Source organism: Toxorhynchites rutilus, chromosome 3 (assembly GCF_029784135.1).
Source record: "Toxorhynchites rutilus septentrionalis strain SRP chromosome 3, ASM2978413v1, whole genome shotgun sequence".
NCBI classification, from domain to species: Eukaryota; Metazoa; Arthropoda; class Insecta; order Diptera; family Culicidae; genus Toxorhynchites; species Toxorhynchites rutilus.
The window spans coordinates 46,174,383-46,190,390 of NC_073746.1; the positions used below are offsets into that span (position 1 = coordinate 46,174,383).

General features: G+C 36.9%; 1 protein-coding gene across 4 annotated transcripts in view; it reads left to right on the top strand.

The window, feature by feature from the left end:
- LOC129774856 (probable nuclear hormone receptor HR3) overlaps positions 1–16,008 on the top strand; it is a 465,935-nt gene that overhangs the window by 181,350 nt on the left and 268,577 nt on the right. The gene's annotated exons all lie outside the window — the stretch shown is intronic.

Here is a 16,008-nt window from a genome sequence, read left to right on the forward strand (position 1 = left end):
TAGCATTTTCTTTGTTATTCGTTCGTTCAAGCGATGACTGTCATGACTGTCGAAGTTATGGAACCCACTTGTTGCTCTTCTACACTTAGCAGAATCGAGCAAGATAACGCCAGGAGCACATGAAAATGTCCCGACAAGAAGGACAATATTTTGATAACCATAAATTATGAAGTGTTTATGGAGGAAACATTTGAACCTCGCATAAGCAATCTCTCAAATACTGCCGAACGATGGCCAATACTAAAAGAAACTCCAAAGATCCCGAAATTATGCGTCTCGATTCAATGTTGATAACATTTCTTTTGAAACAGTCCAAATTTCTATACTCTGATTGATGATATTTCTATTCTTCTTTGTTTATTAACGACTTTACTGATTACTAATTTCGGCAAATGCGATAGATTCGGCCCTTCAATAGAGGTGAATTAGATTTCTGATATTCTACGTTCCTTGATCTGTTCAAATAAGATACAAATTATTCATTTGCAAATAGCTCGTCCAGAAAGTTATAGATCATGATTAGTGGAGGCGATCTGGCGTAGTGGTAACATCCATGCCTCTCACGCTAAAGGTCACGAGTTCAATTCTCACTCCCGACATTCTTCCAAAAATGGAAGTAAAAGTGACGAACCAGCCAAATGAGTTGAAAATCACTATAATACAGATAAAAAAAAAAAAAAGTTATAGATCATATGTTCAAGTAATTATTTCCAGTATTTAATTTAAACTACTTTTCACTGATTATCTTTTCTGAACTAGCAACTAGTGCACTGGAAAGAATATGAATGGAATTATTGTAGGATTTCAGGAAAAACGTGAACCATAGATATCATCAGAGTCTCGTTCAGAGCATGGACATAAATATTTGCGTTTTTTTAAGCATTTCAATATGTCATCGCTATTCGACACACACCAAAACTCTAATCATAAAGTCACACAAAAAATGTTTCGTATCTAAATCTCAACAACACAGGTTATTTTTTCCTGATTTAGTGGAAAACGGGAAATTATTTCATAATAAATGTATAAATGCATAATTTATACAAGCCTATAGTCCTGAACCGACCCCCTAAATTGTGAAGGCCATAGAGTACCAAACCTTAATTTTTTTTGCGATTCTATCATTGAATTGTGTAATAAGACTCTTCTACCATGTTTTCTATCAGATTACGTGGTTCATAGGTTTGATAAAAGAAAATACGGATGCAAAATCAGATGTACATTTTTTCAACATGTTAAAAAATGGGATGATTCACCTTCGCCCTCGTGAGAACAATACACAAGCTGATTATATCTAGGATTTGGTTTCATTTTTCTTTTTTCAATCTTCATTGCACTGAATATGCATAGTATAAGTTCTTCACTTTCTTCTTGAACATTGAAACCAACATTTGACGCATCGCTCTTTCTCTCAGCCAATAGGTTGGGGAAAAGGTAATCCATTATTTTTGGGTGAAATTCAAACCTTTTTTTTTGAATGCTTCGAATTGTCCGATTTGGATCAAATATGCATATGCATATGTTTAGTTGTAAAATGTGTTTTTATTCTAAAGGTAGCTTAAGAATGCCTCTTATGAAAGTATTGGTCCGCATTGAAAAAAAAATTCTAACAATAGATTTTTACAATCTTTTCTTTATCCCAATTTCGTATCACTCAGGAAGCTTTGCAGTGTGAGAAAAAGGTGATAATCGCTTGGTGCCGATGCATTAAAATATACCAATCGAGTTTCGGGAGTTTGTGGCCTTGCGTTGTCCTGATGGAACACAACACCTCTTCTGTTGGTCAATTCTGGATGTTCCTGGCCAATCGCAAGCTTCGAACGGTCCATTTGTTATCAGTAGAGATCTGAATTCAGTTATTTTCCATTTTTATAATATTAAATGTCACCTTTACAACGAGCCTAAACTTAAATTTGTATAATCGATATTACGCGGGATATTGATCACTACAGCCAGCTACCGAGAAAATAATGAATTGTTTTTCCCCCACCTAATATATTTGATTCATCACCACCATTAGCATCCTTAGGAATCGCTAAAATCGACAATGCGTACGTGTGATTCAATCATAGTCAAACACTCTTCACCAGACGGTTTAAAAACCGACACGGTGCATCTGTTCGTCGAGTCTCCTAGGATTTAAGAACACAAATTGAAAATAAAATCTTTCGTTCACGACCCAATTTGAACCCTCTCGAACTTCACGTTGACCTCTGTTTGGTGCTGATGGATACCCGCTGGCTGCACCGAGAATGGAATTAAATAACTTTTCCTGTAATACTACAGGATGCAAGGACGAAGCTTACGTTGGTAGTGGTAGTGGCATATAAAAAGTTGGCTCTGCAGCTACAGTAGTTGCTCGTTATAGACCGCGCAGGCTGGCGAGCCCAGAACTGTCGGAATAAATGTATGGAAAAATTGAATTGCTACCCATTTACGTCAAATTAAACCATTAGCGGATCAGGTAATTATGATGTGCGGATTCGCTTACTAAGTATTTTTTTGCGATTTATATGTTCTTGATGTTTCGATGTTTCGAAATAGAAAAATTATGATATTTTCTCAAACAAAACATGAAAAAGTTGTTGTTGGAAAACCCTTTTTTCTTGAAATAGTGCCCTCCTTCCATCGCATGGATGATTTTTGGTTATTGTTCGAACTGCAATGGCCGAGTAAAACTTCTCTGTAGCGGATTTTCTCTAATGCGCTCAAAGCTAAAACATATTTATTTTTAAATTATAAAATTATGAACTAATGCTTACATTTTTAGTTTTATCTTCTCCGACACTATTTTATCTTCTCCGACACGAGCTTAAATAGCCTTTGCCTATATGCCTGTTGCCTGTGATGTTTGCTCGAATTGATTCAATTTCTTTAATTTAATTCAATATAATTTTACCTTCAGTTCAATCAAATCTTCGCACCACGTAAAATTGGAAAAGCTCTGGAAGCTACTCGTGTATTCTACAGAGAGAAAATCACTTCAATACTGACGTTTTTCATAACGCCTGCCTAGACTATTAATTGGTGAACAACGGAATTCGTGAAACAAATCTCAGTCTACTAGATATTTCAGCGCGGTTCTAACAGTTATTGTAGGGGCTTCTCATTTATTTTCAGAATTTTATTAAAAATGCGTTGAAAAGGAATTTTGATTTTTGAAATATATTTTTTTCAGCTTTTTTTTTTTAAATTTGTTTGATATATCTTTATGAAAATTAAAACATTTTCTTACATTTCATCATTTGAAATTTCAAAGTTATTCAATTATTAATTATTAATTTGATCATATTGAAGGTCTTACAGTTTTTGTGAAAAAAAATATGTCGTTTTGATTTTTTAACTTTTTTACAGAAACAGCTAGAGCAAAAACTATAGGACGTAAATAAATTAGGGGCTCAAAATGAAAGGGGTGCAAGTGACATCATCGATTTCTCTACATCGACCCTCGCTTTTGGTCATAACTTAGCTGCAAACTTATTCCCAGCTGTACTGTTTTGTCTCATATTCCGAACACTTGAGCTTTGATGGCCATTAAACAGTGTCTCATTACTCAAAATAATACTCTTTTGCTAGTCTTTTTTTTGGAAAAATATCATGCTAGCAAAAAAATGGTTTTTGCTTTTGTAATTATTGATTGTATTTGTATCTCATAGTTTACATGGTTTCGGGACCAAAAGCGCTATATCGGTATCGATACCTGTAAATGATGTTAAAATGAAGCCTATAACCCAAGGAATGTTGAGGCTTTCATTATTCAATTATTTATAACATTAAAGTTCAGTAAATTCACAATCAAAATGAAGTGTTTGGAATTTGAATCATGCGTCGAAACTTGATTCAAATTCCGACGGTATTTGACAATGTGGAAGATAGGTCTGAACCTCATCTATCGGATTCTATAGCAAACTCAAATTGGAACATTTTTACAGTTGAGTTATTAATTAAAAAGAAAGTTGAGGAAGCGAAATCGATCAAATCACTTACACCCCTTTCATTTTAAGCCCCTCAAATTTTATCGGAAAATGAAATGTAGGATTGTTCAAATTTTCAATATTGAAAAAAAATAATTACATTGAAAAACAATTTTTTTATTTGAAAACTAAAATTAATTGTTTTTTCGAAATTCTGGAAAACAATTGTATGGATATCCCATACAATATTCAACAAACCCTCAATACAAACCCTCAATACATCACACAACCTTTCAATCTTTCTTTTGAAAATTACTACTAATGTTTTACTCTTAACATTTTTGTATGTTTGTGTGATTGGCATGTTCTATAACTTTTTTAGGAAAAATGCTATTCCTGAACTGCCTAAATATACATGATCAACGTATCCACCAACACCATTCAGTGATGAAAAATGTTTTTTTGTCGAATAATCTTGACAGTGAACAATGTATATGCCTCTATCCAACAAATATTAACGGTCAAAATTGGGCCGGAGGGGTTTTATTATGCTTGATATTTGAATTTGACCGAAAAACAGAGTTACGTCAACCGTGCATATTCGGGCAGTGAGGATTTGCGCTTCTTCCGATGTATGGATAAATTGTTGGTCATTTATTTTTTTCAGAATTTTAGAAAAAGGCGTTTTTGAGAAAAAATAATCTTAATTTAGAAAAAAAAAAAAGGATTTTGAGTGTAATTTTTTTTCATAGTTTTGTTTGATAATTTCTAATGAAAAATGAATCAATTTCTACATTTCTTCCTTTCACTTCAAAACTTTGTAAAAACTTTGTCTTATATCCAGTGTTTCCACATTTACAGATTTTATCGTTATTTTTGGTACAGAATTTTCCGCGTGTGATTTTTTTCTCATTTTTGGACAGTATTGTTTTTTGTCCTAACTTCCGAACTAACTAACTTGTCTAACTTCCGCGATTTCTGAGGCACTGAAACTTATTTTTTGAACGTACCCTAAAAGTAAAATTGATCCGGAAGGAAATCACAATTACAGAAAACAAGCATGTTCAGGTGGACAAAAATTCGATGCCTAAAAATACTTGACGGTTCACTCACATTTTCTGCGTTTGTGTGCCATATTTCTAATATCCTCGACTTTGCCTCATTCATTGCTATCCGTCGAGCATTTTTTTATCGGAATATAATCAAAACAGGAATAATCTTCGAAATCACCTCAGCAACGATACAATACATGCAATTTTAAGATCAAAAGATTTGATTAAACATCGTGGCGATATTTTATTGAATGATAATATGCAATCTGAATTTAGAAAGACTATGTATAAGCAAAACTATGTTATGAGTGTTTGATACACATCATCAAATAAATATAAATGAGTATTTTTTCATACTTCATGATTTTCCCCTACAATGAATATTTCCGATGGTACAGATTTTTTGAAGAAAAAGTACAGATGAGAAAGATTTTTCTTCTTCTGGTACAGATTAAAATGTTGCAACACTGCTTATATATTTTATAAAAAATTGCTAAAAAATTTAGGCCCTTTCCGAGAAATGGTTCCTATTTTTTTAGTGATTACATGTCGGTAAAGCTACTTAAGGGGAGACCTCGGTCTAGAAGGTCGAAAAATAATGAATTTTTGCGTGATTTTTTTTTCGAATGGTAGAAATAAAATGTTCGGATATCTTGATTGTTGCTTAAGGTATATTTTAAGATTAACCATAAAATGTAGTTTGTATACAATATAATTTTATTTACTCGTTTTTGGGTAGTTTTCGCCCTTTTTGTATAGTTTTGTGCGTCTATAATTATTGAACATCATCTGTCAAATGATGCAAACAATGTAGGTGTAACCCAAACCTGGCTGAGAGAGAAAATGGTTATCGCAAGATATTTTGCCTCCAAGCAGTCTAGATTTAACCCCCTGATCAAAGCAAAGGCCTGTGGATCCTCACACCCAACTGACAATAATTTGAAAAATTCCAACGCTAAGGCGCAAACTTCAATGTCAGAAAACTATGTTATGATTCGGGATGTGATCTCGAATTCGCAATCACATGGAGAAAGAAATGGAAAATGAAGGTATGCAAACCGAGTGGTTATTTCAAAATTGGTTAAAATACACGCTTGAACGGATAAAAAAGTTTTCGAATAAAAAAAAAGATGTTTTTGTACCTTGAGGAAGGGTTTTCGCATATTTCTATGAGATAAACTGTAATGAAAAAAACGGGGGGTTTTCGATTGTAACCACCATATGTATAACATTTCAATTAAATCGGTGAGATTCATCAACATTGTTGGTTTTCATCGATTCTGTGTGCAACAGATCTCATACTACTGTTTTTATCACAAAGCGGCTGCCAACGACAGTTTCCGAATATCGTTTCAAGAACTCTTTCTGTACACTGAATAAAGCTTTTATGAGCATCACTCAGCTTGGGATAATTATTTTCAAAATGGTACAAGTAATGGTGAATGTATAAATTGTTGTCACTCCAAATATACACTCTGTCCAACTTCTATAAGACCACCCTGATTCTATTTCGTTGCAACACAAACAGTTAGAATTTCAACAAGATACATTCATACATTGTAGACTGCTTAGAATAAAGCATATTTAACGTCAATTCCGCTCAAAAGAGTTGTTTGTTTATTTATTGTGCTTAAATATGATAATTTCAGCTGTCCAGTTTCTATAAGACCACTTCAAAATTCATAAGTATTATCAATGAAAAATTCAAAACGATAGGCTGATTTACATGTCAATAATTGGCAACCTTGCCATTTCAAATAATAACTTTGAAAATTCGTGTTGGAATACTATTTACTGAATTCAGCTGAACAGATTTCTCGATATTTTTCCCTTTTTCCGAAATTGCAACCTTAAGTTCTTCAATCGTGGTGTACCGTTTCCAGTTAGTATAGATTATGAGTACAAGGATCCCCCCCTAAAATTTTCAACAGAGAGTGCCAGCCGGCCCGTCCAAAAAATTAGGTTTTTGGTCCTTAATCCATTGCTTAGTTTACTTGCTGGTATGAATAATAGCATTGTTTTGCTGAAATGTGAATTTTTTGTGATGATATCCACGCAAAAACGGTAGGAGAGAGGATTCCAGAACATGTGTGTAATCCTTGAATGATGTGAAAGCTATCTTGAGCTTTCCGGTTTCAAAAAATCCCGCCCAAACCATGCACGAGCCTCCACCAAAATTTCTGGTTGAAAAATACTGTTCCTTCTTCCGTAAATCACACCAGTACTCGTTGAAACCATCAGGACCATCCAAATTGAACTTTTTTTCGTCAGTGAAGATAACCTATACATTGAAGACCTTTTCGTTATGGTATATAGCCAAATGTATTCTTTTGGAAACATTTTTTGTCATAACATGCCATGTCTCATTGTCGGTTCATGTGAGCTTTGGCAAAACTCAGACGTCTTCCGATGTAAGATGGTGTAAGATGAGGGGTTTTCAACCTTTTAAGCCCTCTTCATGTGAGGATTTTTTACCAAAATTTGACGAATTGTCACTCGAGCAGTTGAGTAGTTGAAATCACACGTGCAAATAAAGCAATATTATTTGCACATGCCATTTTAAGGTATTCGAACCTGTTCTAGCTATTTCCCGCTCCCGCTTCCGAGCTCTCTCCTTCTTACCGTATCCTTGAGGATTCGCCAAATAGTTGAGCACTACTTGATGGGGTCGTCCAATCCGACGAGAAATTTCTCTGATACCAACATTTTCTTGGTGAGTTGCATCGATTCGTCTCTCTTCTCTCTCCGTGAGAACTTTTCCCTTCGGCATTTTCTAGATTTAATTGATCAAAACAACTAAAACAACGAAAAAAGGTAACTGGTCTTATAGAAACTTGACAGTTGAAAATACGAAAACATTCGTTTACGCTCAGCGCTTGCACACACACATATGAACATGATGCAGTGTATGGTAGTCACCGATACTTACACACTAGAATATAAATTGAAGCATTGTTTGTTCACAATGACACAAAGCAGCAAGATCATCACCTGGTCTTATAGGAGTTGGACAGAGTGTATTAAGATTGGTTGTTCTTTGAATGGCGTTAGCACATTAAACTTTAAATGATTGGAAAAAGAATCTTAACAGTATGTCTAGTACAGTATTACAATAGCACAAAAAGTGTTTAAAATTACCGTCTGCGAAAAAAGTTGGATATAGAAGAACCGGTAGTAATGGCAGCATTGCGAGACCACATATGCTCACTGCAACAAAAACATGCTCCTCTCGGCAGATAAACCTAAAAATAAAAACCGAACCGCATCACAACACATTGCAATTACTGCAATTCCGTTTCGTACCATCTGCTTCCGTCATCACGCGACCATTAGATAGCGCAAAGTGTTCCAGAAGAATGCTTTGCTTCCCTTTCCAGAGAGGGATGCGAGAAGAACCGCTATACGCCACCAGCTAGCATGCATTCAGCAGCGCACATTTCCCGCATCGTCCCATCTGCACACACATACAGCGGTCCACAATGATACTAAAATTGAACACCTGAAGAAGCTGCCGCAGTTAAATCAGCACCAACCAGCAAAATGAGTATGTGTGGGTGTGTGTGTGTATGTGCTCGAAACGGGGGAGAACCAGCCCACATAATTCTCATCACATCAGCATTGTTTGAGTCACCACCATCTCATACGACGGCGGCGGCGACGACAACATCACCCGATGGCTGATATTTATGTATTAGACATTCGTCGTTCTGTCTGTGCTTCCTTTTTCTCCCCCTGCAGCAGTAGCTCATCCCGGCTGGTGGAGGCACAGCTTGCGGGAAGAAGGGAAGATCCAGTTGCCTACAACTCTCGGCCGGAATCACCTGTTATAATAACTGTATGTTTGCATGAACACCGGGCATCATCACTGCTGCAGCAGTAGGAGCGGTAACGAAATGCAATTCTGTATCATCTCGTGAGGGCGAGGGGGAAATTTGCAGGAGGCGACGAGGACGTACGCGAAGCACTAAACAACGGCTGAAAGAGAAGGAATGGGGCGAAAAACATTGCAATCGCTAACCTAAACGCTTCGACGGTAATCGACACGCGGCGCGCGGGAATACGGAGGCGTTGAAGCTGCTGGGGGATGGCTGGTATACCGGTACTTCTGTCTCGACTGACCTATATATTCCCCGGCTGGAGGTTTGCGATTTTTTTATCGCTCTTCCGTTTTGCTTCGTTCATTCGCTTTTCGCGTGGATTCGCGAATCGTGTTTGTTTTGCGAATTGTGTTTTCGCGCAGTTTTATGTAGCAGTAAAAACGTCATCGTATCCGCGGTTGCGTGATCTCTAATGGGAACTGGAAGGATGTTACGAAAAGAAGGTAATGAAAGCTTTTTGTGCGGTGGTCGGGTGATGTGACGATGTTCGGTAACAGTTGTGGAGAGTGTTGATCGACGAGTTATTCCAGCGGATTTGTGCGCCGAAGCGGAGAGAAAGCCGAATGATAATTAATACCCATCCAATTTTGATTCATTGCTTCTTTTCTGCGCTCTTGACTGATCATCAAAAGTTCTTCCAAACCTCCGTTTTGGTTCTCATCGCCTACACAGTCATTGCGCGGCTTCCAATCAAACCCCTCTATTGCGATAATAAGATAATTGAAATCAAAAGTACATAACGGTTTCTCTAGAGCCCCGGACTTGGTCTTCTAACATAGCGGATCTTTTTTTTCCCTGGCATCTTCACCAAAACCGCAAACTAAATAGCCAGCATACACAGTGGTGCAAACCAACCGAGCGGATCAATTGGCGGTGATTCGAGTTTCCTCCAGTCCTGGTTTCTCCCGCGATAGATTGTTCTGTGCGGCCGGCTTACCCCTAGAAGATTCTTCGGCCGCTTGCCATAAACCAAACCCAGCTATATAACGCTGAAGAGCTACAATTTACCGTTGCTTTCTCACTTCTCTGTTGTTTACCGACATACTTTTACGGCGCGGGATTGGCTGAGGGCGTTCTCAGGCGAGTGAAGTGTTCCCCGTTCGTGGTTACTGAGGAACGCTAGCATAAGAAGAAAATTGGGGAACGTGAACATGATTAGGGCGAACTGCTCATTCATTCGAAGCCGACTACTGTGGGACCCGGAAAATTATGGTTGCACCCCCTTTGTCAGAAATTCATGCCCATTCAGATGTTCAGAATATTAATTTAATCTTCATATCGGAACTAGTATGTGAATATCCGTGAACGGCTATCTAAAAGATCGTCTGAAGGAACACTCATTATTGTAAAAACCACATATGAAGGTCCCTTATCATATTTTGAACCCTGACAACACTGAGTGTTTTTATACCTAACTAGCTGACCCGGCAAACTTCGTCCCGCCCAAAATTTATTTCCCGTTATCACATCCACGTTTTCTTACTAAGCGCTCGTTCATGGGTCCAATCGCAGAACTGTTCATTGTTTGATCTTCTAATCTACCCTTTATAATTACCTTTTATTAAACAATTTTTAGTACTATCAGATTACTTTCAGACACAATTCTCGTTCAAGATTTTTCAACCACTCGCAAATAACAACTTTCTCTGTTACATGGAATAAATGATTGATACAGAAAATATTATACAATATAGACATCCCTAAATCGGGCAATTCCTCTCTTGGATTTTGCTCTACTCAACACATTCGGCGATCCATTTTTACTTATATAGATAGAAGGCAACATACACTGCGTTTCACAACTATAGAACCACTCATTTCTTCTGAGTTTCCAGAGATATTTAAGAAGTCTGTTGAATTAAGTATATAGTGTAAGATATAACAACTATCGTCATTCAAAAGACTGGCCATTTGAACTTTATTATGGTGTTCAGGCACGAAACATTCGAAAAAGAAAAATTCCTGCGTTTCTGGTTCTATAACCAGATCGAAAAACTCTCACTCCTTTACACAATAAACGTTAATTCCACATGAATTACAATAAGTTTCTAATTCGCAGGCCGTCTCTAGTTCTCAATCAGTACAAATAACCCATTCGGGGTGGTTTTGACCAAGCTGTGCTATGTTGTAGTGTGTATCTCGTTCTACGCAGAGGATACTGCTCGTTTAAGCTCTTCAAATCACTCATACTGCTTGTAATCTGCATCTACTATTCGTACAACCATTCCTCATACGATCTTGATAGGGTTTTGATCTGGTAAATAGGCTGACCAGTCCAGAATCTGAAGCCCTTATTCATCAAACCATACCTTGACCTTAAGATTTTAGATTTTAAGAATTGATTCCAAATTTCCCAATTATCACATTGTTTTTAATGTAAAAACAGCAGTAAATGATTCCCAAGTTTCCCAAATTTGGCTCCATTTGCTTGATTGGTTCTTGAGTTATGCAGAAATTTGTGTTTCATTTGTATGTCAACCTCCCCTTAAAGAGGGCGGAGGAGTGTCGAACCACCATAGAAACGTTAATCGATCCCTGAAACCTCTATATGCCAAGTTTGATTCCATTTGCTTGAATAGTTCTCGAGCTATCCTTTTTTTTTCATTCTGGGAGTCAACAAATGGTTAACTAATCGCCTGTACGCACCAAGTTGTAAGTGGATAACGATTTTCGTTGTTAGAAGAACCCGCTTGTTTTGAATTGTTGGAATTGGAATGTGGGAAAATGCCCCAACGAGTAGTTCGACGTAATACAAACGTATATACGAGGTGAGCGAAGAACCTCGCTTCAGAACATCACCAACAGATGAAAACGTTAAATCAGCGATGAATATTGTTTTGGAAAATCATCGAAATTAATTCGACCAGAAAAACCGTTGCATGAGTATTGCTCAAAAACTGTTAGATGACGTCGATAATTATCCTGATGATTTGCTCTAAAGGTTATGGTGACGAGTCATTGGTGCATGGTTACGACGTTACAGAGGCGAATCAGCCCGTGAAGCTGAAAGCCTCCCTAATGAAGAATTTAAAAAAAAAATTATGGTTATGACGTCGAAACCATAACCCAATCGTCCCAACGGAAAAGCCAAGGAGAGCCATGACTGAGAAAAGCACGTCAAGTTCGATCAAATATGGAAGTTTTGCTCATCGTTTTCTTTGATCATCGTGCAGTAGTGCATAAGGAGCTCTTATCACGAAGTCGTACGGCCAATAAGAAATGTGAACTTGATGTTATGTCTGCAAAAAGCAATACGAGGAAAAAAAGATAAACGTAGGACTGCAACAAGGGCTGTCAATTCAAATGACATATAGAATATCTTAGTAGCTTTTCAGTATACTTTAGCAAAAATTTCGTATTCAACGCTTCCAAAAACACCATCCACAATTTGAACCATGCGAAACCTTTTGCAGAACAATGTCTTTTTGATGCCACAATGCTCGAATTCACTAAAATTGAATGATCGATTGGAAAAAGTCACCAATAAGAACGAAAATACTTCTAAATTCACACAAGATCTCTCTCTCTCATCGCAAACATCCCAAAATTCAATATTAACTCTCAGTTTGAGCATATATGAAAAAAATAAAACTGCATTTGAACCTACTACTCTGAAAGAAAGTAATATCCCTCAAAAACACGGTTTGTACATCCGCCATCGCGGATTCAATAAAGGGCGCAAGCAATCGGCACAGCAGCAGTATTTCGAAATTGACTCTCAGCTTTAACAAATGGGGTTGGCTGATTGCTGTGACTTTGTTCTGTGGTTTCAATTTTTAGTTTTACTCTGCAGAGTAAAACTAAAAATTGAAACCACAGAACAAAGTAATATATACCTCTCGGTCGATGTAACGTGGCATAGAAGAAGTTTTTCATAATTTATGTATTTAGAATCAAAATATATCCATTACTTGAAGAGAAAATCTATACACTTCTTGCCACCGAAACATCGACTTATTGAAAGATCAGACGAATTCCATACACCAAAAATTATCTGAATTGTTTAAAATAATTCATGACTTTTGCATCATGATAAAAATTATACTCAGTCATCGTTGCTTGTGCGTTTTTTTTTTTGCCAGAAATAATTAAAATAACACTTGGATTAGGACCACCATTTTTAAGGTGTCGAAAAAGGTAACTTTTATTTGATCTCTGTTATAATATATAATAGAATGTATATGAAAAAAAAGTTCGAAGCTAAATTCGTATTTCACAGTTGAGTTGATTATCAAAGAATAAAGCAAGTGACACTTGTTCTTGTACAACATCCAGTGCGTTTTTAGAAGAAGTGACCACTATGGGTTCCCACAACAATTATGAATAGATAATAATATTTAAAAAATAGAAAAAAGAATTATACCTAGTGGTGTTGTGGGCAGAAGGTATGAATAAAGTATTGTGGTTCAAATCTATTCTAAATTCGTTCTTCTGGAAAATTCATTCATGTAACATCAATTATATTCTTCTCATTTTTGTGAGGTTTCGTTGCTTTAAAGCTAAAACTTCGAGCAATCAAATGTTTCAACTCGAAAATGACAAAATTACTTAGGAGATTTTGTTTATTTATGAGCGTTCTACCCAAACATAATGGTACCGTTTCTTCAATTTGTTCTATGAATCAATTATGTGCCCCGGTGTTACGTTATTCAAACTGAAAGTTTCTCTCACAATAACGGTTTCCAGCGAAGCGTTGATTTTGGAGGCTTCACCAACCGAAACAGGAAACACATTCTTTCGCCGACCCAACCATTTCAACAGAACCCGAAGCCGGAATGTTCTATCTCACCATCCGACGCAGCACGGTTATCTAACTTGAATGTTGTTCCCCAATTCCGTGAAGCATCATTATCGAGAAAATAAACACGACACCCGTTTGTGTGTGTGTGTGTGTGTATGTGTTCATAGCAACGGATCGTTAATTAAATGAAAACTGCAGCTTCTGCTTTTGATCTGTTACGCCCCTCTTCATCGCTCTCATCGTTCGTTTCCGTTCGCTAGAAGTTATCTGCTGACAGTAAAATATTGGCGGCCTCTCGGTTCCCTCGGTTCCCACATAGCTTCTGGGCTTCAGTGTAGATTTTCTCCGAAAATAAACGAATTTCCCACCATTCCGTCCCCTGGGGGTACTTTTTCTGGGTGGCGAAAACCGCCGCCAACTTTTATTGTTGCCGTTTGGGCCGACGACGCACGACGCCACTGTCAAGAATGACAGTGCCTCCCTCGCGTCCCTTCGCCGACCAGCTTTCAAACGAGAAGCTGGAGAGCGCACTTCGGATAACGGCAGTGAGAGAAATGGCAATTAAAATTGAAAAATGTGCTCGGCTCTTTCATTCTGCTGCAGCGGGACATGAGATAGAGGAAGGGGGGGGGGGGTGTTACAATGAATGCATACAATGGAATCAAATTTGAATAAAATTCTAATGGCGAAACAAAGCAGTGCTGTGGGGTGGTAACAAGTTTTTTTTCTCTCCTGAAATGAATGAATGAAAATCCACTGGTTGGTGACGGAATGGATGGTTTTATGGAAAATTCTAGTCTCGTGTTTATCTTTCCATTTTGGAAGTTACACAAAAAGAGAGATCGTTTCCACCCAACGCTCAGAGCAACATTTAAACAGAATTTTAGATTCAAACCTCATTTGACGTGCTATCGTTCGAATTAAAACACGTCATTCCTGTGGTGTTAATTTGATTAACATCAACGAACCACTTGTTGGAAGGAAGCGATTGTGAATATAAAAAAAAATCGGTGAGAGTTCAACTATGAACCTTTTCTCCGAAAGCAGAAAATATGGCCTATATCAAAAAATACAATATGGCCTATATCAGTCAATACTGAGTTTTTCGTTAGAAATACATTGATCGCTGGGACTGACAGTTACAGAACAAGGAAATAAAATAAAAAAAAAAAAGATTGTTACAGATTTTCTTCGTTCGTTAGATTTTTTTACATTTTATTCTCAGTGTTGTTACGTGAAAAAACAAACTCATCTGCTTACTACAAAATATGATATTTACTTATTAACATTATATCTGCATTTACTTCCTTCAAATACTTCATTAATTGTAAATGTACATTACAATTTACAAGCCTCGAATCACTGATCATAATGGTAGAAATGTATTTATTTTCTTTTCGCAGAAATTTTACTGCTTTCGAGCAGAAATAATTTCATACAATAAAAAACGATGACGCCCAAAAACTTACATCGGGTAAATTCTAGTTTTCCAATATTGCGCTTCGCATTGGTGTACTACGATATCAGCCCATGGCCTGATGGGAAAGTCGCTATAAAACGTGTTAATGACGCTTATACCGAATGCGTGATAATTCCCGTTTCACCTGTGCATACAATGCTTTGATTTTAGTTGCATGCACGTAAGCTGAAATCAAACGCCGAAAAGGACGACGTAGTGTAATTAACAACATGTTTATCGATAAGACAGAAATACTCTCACACCTAAATGGCTACTATGTAATTTACAACATTATCGATTATCGCTGAATGTACACGAATGAATTCGGCTCTGTTACAGCTGAAGTGCCAAATTACCCTAACAAAAAAAATGTGATAAAAAAATCATCACTTATTTCGAATTAATTTATGAATATGTGGTTGCAAGAGACAAAACAAAGAAGAGAGTGGGCTCGATGTTTTTTTTTAAGTGTATCGTATGATGATTCGACTCAGTCAGAGTAACGTAATTCTACGATGTTTTGAACAGTTCCAACAGTTCATGGTCGACTTGTACGCGGCGAAGCGGCATAAGAAAGAATAAATACACTTGCGAGATGCTATCAAGAGCAACGTCAACACAGTTTTTGCTGTTGCTAAAATGCAATGCAATGTATGTTCAAACAAAAATAAATTTTTAATGATTTTCATTACAACATTACATGTATTCGGTCCCACAGGTTGCTGGATGTATTCGATGGAATTCAAAAGCGAGGATTACCTCATATCCTCATTTTTATTTTAGTTAGTCGACAAAATACGACCTGAGGAAATCGGTAATGTAATTGCCTTGAGGCCAAGGCCAAGGTTCAATCGAGTTGTGATAATGTTCCATTACTGTCAAAATGGTAACGGATGTTCGGGTGGAAAAAAATATATCTTTTAAAATGAAAAATATAAATTGGAATTGGTTATACTGTGTCAAA